At 43.5% G+C, this 9,001-nt stretch overlaps 1 pseudogene; it reads left to right on the top strand.

The window, feature by feature from the left end:
* On the top strand, nucleotides 1-3,950 carry LOC104657541 (annotated as a pseudogene).
* Nucleotides 3,951-9,001: the final 5,051 nt, after the last annotated feature.

Here is a 9,001-nt window from a genome sequence, read left to right on the forward strand (position 1 = left end):
ATGGCTATGTGGTGTATGGGACTCACAGATCTGCCCAGACATAGCCTACTTGGTTCCAATGGTCGCACGCAGGGGACAATTTTGTGTTTTAATGATGTGAAAAATGACATCAATAAATTTAATGAAAAGATTATTCCCATGTTTATAGAATCAACAATTGCTAATGGAATCATTTAAACATCTCAGTCATATTCCCAGTACATTTTATACAGAAGTTGATATGCTGTAGGTGGTATTCAGAAATCTGGGGATTTGAGGTTTGTGAGCATCGCTTGTGATTAGTGCCAAAGATAAACAGGATGTGATTTTTTTTTTACAAGAAATATGACCATTATCTAATTCTTCTAGGGGTTGGTAGAAGGGCAAGAGGGCTGCTCTTCTGTCCTGTTTTTCTATGCTATAAACCAGTATTTTCTAAACTATTCCTCAGTACATTATTTCCATGATTGCTTAATAGTGTGACGCTAAAAAAGCATTCCCCAGTCAAATGCATGTGGTGAACTCTGACTTTTCTTTCTATAAACCAGGCTTCCTGTGAAATACAAAGTGTGGATTGCTCTGCTCATACCACTGATGAGGCCGCTGCTTTATCCATGCTAATGAAGACACAACTCTCATGAGATTACATTTTTATTGGCTTCTTAGGCACTTAAAATGTACAGATTATGGCTCTGTTGGGGTTATTTCTCCAGAACATTAACCTCACCAATTACAAGTAAATTTTCCCATCATTTCTTCTTTTTCACAGTTTTATTTTCTGAGAGTTAGAAAACTAGATGCCTTCCACGTACTAATAGCCTCAGTTCACCTGTCCAACCTTATCCCTTGTTGCTTCCATTCTTTTCCTTCTACTTTGATTGAGTCTTTTGAATTCCTCAGTACTTCCCTAAATGGTTTGACCTTTTCTATTGACCATACCCTGCTCTGCCACACCCCTCATTCTCTGCACGAAGGGTACTGATGTGTATGGGCTGTGTTAAATGCCATCTCATTCATTCAGCTGTCAAATATTTAGTAACTATTTTGAGTTGTGCATTGTTGTAGTATCTTAGTGAAAGGATTAGTGAGTGAATGGTTTTATTCATCCCTCAGAGTTGTAAATATCTGTTAAATAATGCATGGCTAGGCATGTTTATTTTTCAGGAAGAAAAGTGCTCTATAAATCAGAGGACTATTATAATATTTACATGTTGGTCTCATGAAAAATGATGCAAGCAGTTTTCACTATAATATGAATCCTGATAATTTGCATTTATATAGCACATTGTTGGCACAACAACTTTGTCCCTTTGAGCAGCTTCATTTAAAGTGGTTTTGCTTTAATTATCTCTCACAGAGCAGCTATAAAAATGATTGTAAAATAATTTGCAAGTGTATGTGTTATTCATAAATGGTAAATAACAGTTAAATTGTAAAGACAATGCAATAGAATCTGACATTTCTCAGGATAATATTTTAGTTGCTCACCTGATTGATATAGTCAACTCTGAATCATTAACATCTGGATTAGGACAGATGTGTGTCTGGGGAAGGAAGAAGGAGTGTGCACTTAACTTAGAAGCATCCCTTGTTTTACCCTTTGATTCTTTTCTGTGTCTCACAAGATATTCACAAAGCATGTATGTGTTCACAGGCTAACAATGTGAGTTCGAAGGTGTAAGTTGTTTCAAATATTAACTAACAAATGATATCTGAACATTTCATTCTATCCTTCATCAATAGAATTGGTCTACTCTTTGCAAAGCACTGTGAATGGCACATTGGAAACACCAGTCAGTGAGTCAGTCATGATCTTACAGCATCAATGCAACAGAGTTAGTCCCTGGTGATATTTACATAATCTCTTTTCTCCTCCAGTGCTCTGGAGGTAACATCTATATTCACCATCACTGCAGAGTGAAATTTAGGTCTTCCAACCTCTACTCACTTTGAGTGTAGTTGCTCTGTGGTTTCTTCATGGAGTCTGTGGTTTTGTTTCCAACCCATTATTGATTCTTCTAAAGACTGGTTGAGGAGCAAGGCAGGAGTGGTTATCAGTCCTACAGGTGAAGAGCTTATAAGTTACGGTATCAATGGCTTATTCAAAGTCACACAAAATAAACAGGATATCAAACTTGAACTCAGATTTCTAGAAATGAGGGAGGGAAGGGTGCTTACAAATATGGGATATATCTATAATATGATGTCCTCTATGTCACATACTTTGCAACTAAAAAAATTAAAACTGGAAATATAGATGGTCCTTAACTTAAAATGACTCAACTTTATCATGTTTCAAAAGTCACATGCATTCAGTAGAAATGTAATTCAAGTACCCATACAACAATTCTGTTTTTCCCTTCTAGTACAATATTCAATAAATCACATGACATATTCAACACTTTATTATAAAGTAGGCTTTGTGTTTGTATTAGTCCATTCTCATGCTGCTATAAGGACATACCCAAGACTGTGTAATTAATAAAAGAAAGAGGTTTAATTGACTCACAGTTCCCCAGGGCTGGGGAGGCCTCAGAAAACTTACAATCATGGCAGAAGGGGAACAAACATGCCTTTATTCACAAGGTGGCAGAAAAGAGAAGAATGAGTGCCCAGGGTTCAAGTGCTGGAAGGTGGACTGGAAGGAGGGGAATGCCACTGGGGTGACTCTGCTGGAAGCTTTGGACTCCATCCACCTGCCCACGTGCAGGGTTGACAGTCCCCTGAGGCTGCCCCTGCAAGCTGTGTACAAGATGGGAGGTGACCGAGGGCTGAGTGGGGCTGAGGGTAGACTACTCCATTAGGGATTCTGGAGTTGATCCTTAATTGAATCCCCTAGGGAGTCCACAGGAGTATGATTGCCAGGGTTCAAATCCTGACTCCACCTCTTCCTTGGGCAAGGATGAAGTGGAAAAGCACCTAGCATTTCCAAGCTATCCAGTACACAGTTTTAAACAGTCAGAGATCCATCTAGTGCTTTCTACCAATTCCATACGTGGTCCTTTGTCCTTGAACTCTAAAGCCAAGGGGCCTCCCAGGAAGCCAATTCTCACTGGGTATGTCTTGGACTGACTTCCCTTCCTGGGTTGAACAGGCATTGGCACTGTGCTGGTGGGCCGTATGGAGAGTGGCTTTTTGAAATTTGGGACAGTGGTCACATTTGCCCCAGCAATGTCACCACTGAGGTTAAATCTGTGGAGATGCACCATGAGGCCCTGGCGGAAGCCCTGCCAGTTAACAGTGTAGGATTCCACGTGAAGAATGTGTCTGTGAAGGATGTTTGGCGGGTGAATGAGGCTGGAGACAGCAGGAACGACCTCTCCCATAGAGGCTGACAGTTTTGTGGCACAGGTAAGCCCCAGGGAGCAAAGGGTCTTGGCCTGGTGCAGGAGGGAGTGCTTCAGGACTAGTCCTGATTTACACTGAGGCCACAGGTTTTGCTGCCATCTGTCTAATTCCACCCTGCTGCCCCACCAGGTGATTGCCCTGAGCCACTCTGGGCAGATCCACACTGGCTACTCCCCTGTGCTGGACTGTCATACAGCCCACGTCTCCTGCAAGTCTGCCCAACAGAGGGAAAAGATTGACCAGCACTCTGTCAAGAAACTGGAGGAGAACCTCAAGGCTCTGAAGGTAGGGGATGCAACCATTGTGCAGATGGTCCCTGGCAAGGCCATGTGTATGGAGACCTTCTCTGAATACCCACCTCTAGGTGAGCCAGGTATAGTGCTACTAAGTCATAACAGGAAAGCACAGTCTCCATTCTGTAACTGAGGGCAAGGCAGCAGTTAAGGAACATTTCCTTCTGGGCCAGTTTTCAGGCATGCCATTCTTCCATTTCTCTTCCAGGCTGTTTTACAGTGTGGGACATGAGACAAGCAGAAGCTGTTAGAGTCATCAAGGCTGTGGACAAGAAGTCCTCCGCTGCTGGCAAGGTCACCAGGTCTGCAGCAAAAGCCAGCAAGAAATGAAGCACACCCTCCTCTCTGTAGTGTCCTCAGCTCCCCCTTCCCCCCAGTAACTAAACATTTAATGAGTGTGTGTATTTCCTAGATAAAGTGGATAAAACTTGACTAGCTGTCCTGGTTTCTTTCAAAGAAGAAAGCATAGGTAGATGGGGAACTTCTAGGCAAGATCATTATGATTTAAAGCCCATAGGCTTCCCAGGGTCATAAAACAATTCAGGGTTGTCTACCTCATTCTCATACCCAGGGTATCATTCCAACCTCTCTCCCATTTCCTTCCCTCTGTGGCCTCTCCTCCCTGTAAAACTGGTGGATGTTTTTAGGTGTGAAAAGCATACTCATAACAGCACTGGGGTAGGATCTTAGTGCCAATAGATTGGTCCAACTCTACTGTATGATTCTTGGTGTAACCATCGTTCAGTGCTGAAGGTTATTCAGCTAATACAGTCAGGTGAAGACTCTAACTAGTTCATTTAGAACTTGGGTTCAGAAGCTGGTGCCCAACATGTTAAATTTAAGTTAGGTTAATATGCCTAGAGGGTAAGGAATGAATGGATGGAGTTCTTACAGCCTTTGATCTTGTTGTTGTCAATTAATGGGTGCAACAGGATAACTTTTCATGGAGCTTAATAAACTAAATTATGTGCTCATTCAGCATTTCCTGGGAGACAGAACCCAGGGTCTGCCTGCAATGTGTTCTTCACCCATTCGTCCATCAAATATTGGCACTTACCATGTGCCAGATGCTGTTCTGACCACATGTACTTATTGAGTGGGTGGACACAGAAGGCAAATATCAGGTAATAGTACATGAAGAAAATAAGCAAAGGAAATAGTAGAGATGGGGAGCAGACCATGAAGAATGGAAAGTATGGAGACAAATGGAGTCTACAATAATAATCCAAGCAAGATGATGACTTTGACCAGAGGAGTAGTCACGAAGTTAAATGGTGAGAGTTGGTTTTGAATATATTTTAATATATTTTCTAGGTGGAGCTCACAGAAATCCCTAAATACTGGATGTGGGGTATGAGGAAGGAAAGTCAGGGGTGACATCCAGGTCTTTGGCCTGAGGAATTAGAAGAATGGAGCGTGTCTGATGAGATGTGGGGATGCATTGCCTCTTATTAGAGATGTCAGGGCAGTTAGAGATGGTCTGGATTAAAGGGAAGAGGTCCAGGATGACATAATCAGGGGAGCAATTCTACATGGAAACAGTATCCTTTGTTCCTAAGCATCTGCTAGGAGGTGCTAGGATGTGCACATAGATTCTGTTCCACCCGGAAAGGGAAGTTAATCAACTGCATGATTGTGATCTGTTTTATGATTGGAAAAACCATTAAGCTTCAAACATTGAGAATGCTGACTATGAAAATGGTTTTGTTCCCAGGAGGACTGTTGGGGTCCTTTCTGGGTCAGATTTGGAATGCCATCATTCCCTGCCCATTCCTAAGATTCTGGTGTCCCAGGGTTAGACTAGGAGTGAAGTGGGCTATTTTTCTCACTGATCAGTAACAATAACATTACCTATTCCTATCTGTCATGTTGCTTCCCACTCAAGTGCAAATCTCCTGGGAAGCCTGAGACCCAGCTCAAACCTAGAAATAATAGCAAGATGACATATCCAAGCCGTCATCAGGCCAAACATCAAGAAGCTCACCTATCTTCAGTGCTGGGAAGCCTGTCAAAATTCCAGCTGTTGTCAGCATGAATTGGTGCCTAATGGGACCTGGACCAAGCTTTGGAACACCTCAAGCCTGTCAATGTCATCAAAGGCCATTCAGCCTGCACGGGAGAGCCAGGCAGGTGCAGGAGATGTGCAGGGACAGAATGCAGAATGCTTACCTGTTGTATTCCTCTTCTTCCCGGGACTGTGCAATACAGTCTTTTTTGCCCAGAATACTTTATTTTGTCTTCTACAAATCACAACTGCAGCTTTGCTAAAAACGACTGGGGAACTAAACATATAACCTGTCAGTATTTGGGTCTCTAATATGCACTCAATGAACATTTGCTCAGTAGGGAATGAATGCCACTATATATGTGCTAAAGCAAGTGAATGACTGAATGTCAATTTACTCTTAGTTCTCAAGAATAATCATAGTTTTAGTGCTTGTTTCTTAAGGACATCATAAAAATTTAATTTAAAAGGAAAACTAAAATTGTCAGGGTTAATCCTCCAAGTGTCATATTATTTTTAACATTATTTTAATTTAATTAATTTTTATTTATAGATGCGGGCCTCGTTTCATTGCCCAGGGGCTGGTCTCGAACTCCAGGATTCAAGTGATTCTCCCACCTCGGCCTCCCAAAGTGCTGGGATTACAAGTATGAGAAACTGTACCTGGCCCAAGTGTCATACTCGCTACTCAGTCATTTCTCACTGCTCAGGAAGAAGGGGGAACCTCAAAACACCTAGTAGAATGAACATAACAGAAAATGCTGGTAAGTGGGGAATGTCATCTCATTAGAAACTCCAAGAACACGTCTGCACAGCACTACGAGCATAGCGCCACAGAACTGTCCAAAGTTTTGTACCAAACTGTAGCTATAGCAATGTACACCAGGACATAAGAGCTCTGACCTTTTATCGGAGAAAAATCTTTGTAGTCATCTTAGGCCACAAGGCCGGTGCCTGCTGGTCCAGGGCCCCTTTGTAATGTTGGAAATGGACATAAGCCATACTGACCAGTTACAATTATTAGGTTCTTTTCTGACAGATATTGGAAGCCATCACTTGCTAGATCCTCCTCACCCCCTCCCTGCCACCAGGTAGCACAATGAAACAAGTCTCAGACTGAATTAGCAGGTACAAAACATGTCTGTTGTGTGGTTTGAAGTCTTGGCATCCTAGTCTTTCAGTCTCTGATGAGCATTTTGCATGCAGGTGTGACAGGATCCTGGCAGCAGGCTTCAGCTGGTCTTCGGGTGGGGATAATCATCTGGAAATGGCTCATCAGGATGGAGTCCTTAGGCCTTGGCTGCCAGTTCAAAGGGTCAGGGCTGCTGGGCTCACCTGTTTGTCCACAGAGGTGCCTGTACAATAGTTCTAGTTAATCTACAGGTCTTGAACTCTGCTCATTTTACCAATAAAAAATATTTTCTAATATCCAATATGACAAACAACAAACCATCTGGTGCTGACTGGACATAAATAAGGTTGAGCTTGTCTGAGGCTTGTGGTAATAAAGCCCCTGGAGTGGGGGCTTCTGATTACTGTCTCACAAGCTACATAACCACCTCTAGAGTGTGTGTTCCCAATGATGGTGCTTCAAATGTTAAACAGCCACCCCTACTGTCTAGAATAAAACTATCTTGCAGACCACATAACTCATGGGGACACTGCATCGGAAGTCCTTGGATGCACTCTTCTCTGAGAGGTCACGCTGCCCCCGACACAGCCAGCCCACTTCCCAGAAGCCCAGATTTACTTTCCTGGCAGGAGCTTCCCTGCCAGTCATGGGTCAGCAGTGGGGGAGCTCCCTGGCTCTCCTCGCATCACCCTTTCTGGTGAAAGCCTGCTGAGCCCTATAGTTTCCTCTCTTCCCAGCAGCCACCAGCTACAGAGCTTACCTGAATTATCTCAGACCAAAGAGAAAACGCTCTGGCTCTCAGATTTTTGTTTGTCTCTGTCAGACCCCAGAGCTCGAACAAAGTTCCTTTCTGGTTGACTCTGAACCCATCTCCTCAAGCAGGTTTGGGAGGCTGTGCAGCTCACACCTGACTCCCTGGGGTGGTCTATGCCTGTGTGAAGGGACCTTGCCCTGGGAAGACACCAGACCTCACCAGCGCCAGCCACTTGGCACCCCAGGCTAGCGCTTATGGCTCCTGGTCCTTCAGACTCAGAGGACACCTGGCTTACTTACTCCACCCAACTAAAGCCAGGAGGATGGGGTGTCACCTATCCATTCATTCATTCACTTCCTCTTTTACCGGATTTCATCGATGAAAACTGTGGTTGAGCTGGGTTGAACACTGTCTTGCCTACCCAGATCTCATAGTCTGGCAAAGAAGACAAATAAATATTCTGAAAATTATAATGTGATATGAGAAATGCCGTGATAGGGCTAACTTCAGGAGGCTATGGAAGAACATAAGAGGGGCAACAATGAAGCTTGAGGAATCAGACAAAACTGATTCTAGAGGTAAAAAAGACTCTAAAAAAACATGTGCAGTGGCCCATACAGGACTCAGCAGGGAGGCCAGTGTGGCTGACTCTGGCTGCAGATTGGCAACATGAACAGAAGGCCAAGTTCTTTGCTTTATTTTATTTTATTTTATTTTATTTTATTTTATTTTATTTTATTTATTTATTTTTTTGAGACAAAGTCTCACTCTGTCTCCAGGGCTGGAGTTCAGGGGCATGATCTCGGCTCACTGCAACCTCCACCTCCCGGGTTCAAGCGATTCTCCTGCCTCAGCCTCCCTGGTAGCTGGGATTACAGGTGCCTGCCACTGCGCCCAGCTCATTTTTGTATTTTTTTTGGTAGAGACAGGGTTTCACCATGTGGGCCAGGCTGGTCTCGAACTCCTGACCTTGTGATTCTCCCACCTCGGCCTCCCAAAGTGCTGGGATTACAGGTGTGAACCACCGCACCCTGCCAAGTTCTTGAAGGCCCTTGATGCCAAGCTAGGGAATCTAGGCTTAGTGCTGAGAGCAGAGAGGAGTCATAGGGTGCTCAAGTGGGTGCCTTTCCTTTAAATGAGAAGTGCAGGCTTTGAGCTTTCTCAGAAACTTAACTTGGGCCCTTATGCAAAAAGAACATCAAGACTAGACCTGACCTGACAGCTCTATTGGCTGCCAGGGTACCTCTGTCCACTTTCATTAGGCCTCAGAAGACCCATAATGATGGCATCAGTTTCACTGGCATAGAAATAAATGAGCAATACTCTACCATCTGAGGTGGTCCCTTTTCTGGGTAGAAGCTAAATTGAAATTCTAAAATGACTCTATTGCCATTCTTCTGAATGCAGTTGACTTCTTTTTGTCATATTAAACCAAGTTCCAGACACTGGAAACAGAAATCCCAGCTGCTGTTGTCCATTCATTGAACAAT

This window comes from Rhinopithecus roxellana, chromosome 15, assembly GCF_007565055.1.
Source record: "Rhinopithecus roxellana isolate Shanxi Qingling chromosome 15, ASM756505v1, whole genome shotgun sequence".
NCBI classification, from domain to species: Eukaryota; Metazoa; Chordata; class Mammalia; order Primates; family Cercopithecidae; genus Rhinopithecus; species Rhinopithecus roxellana.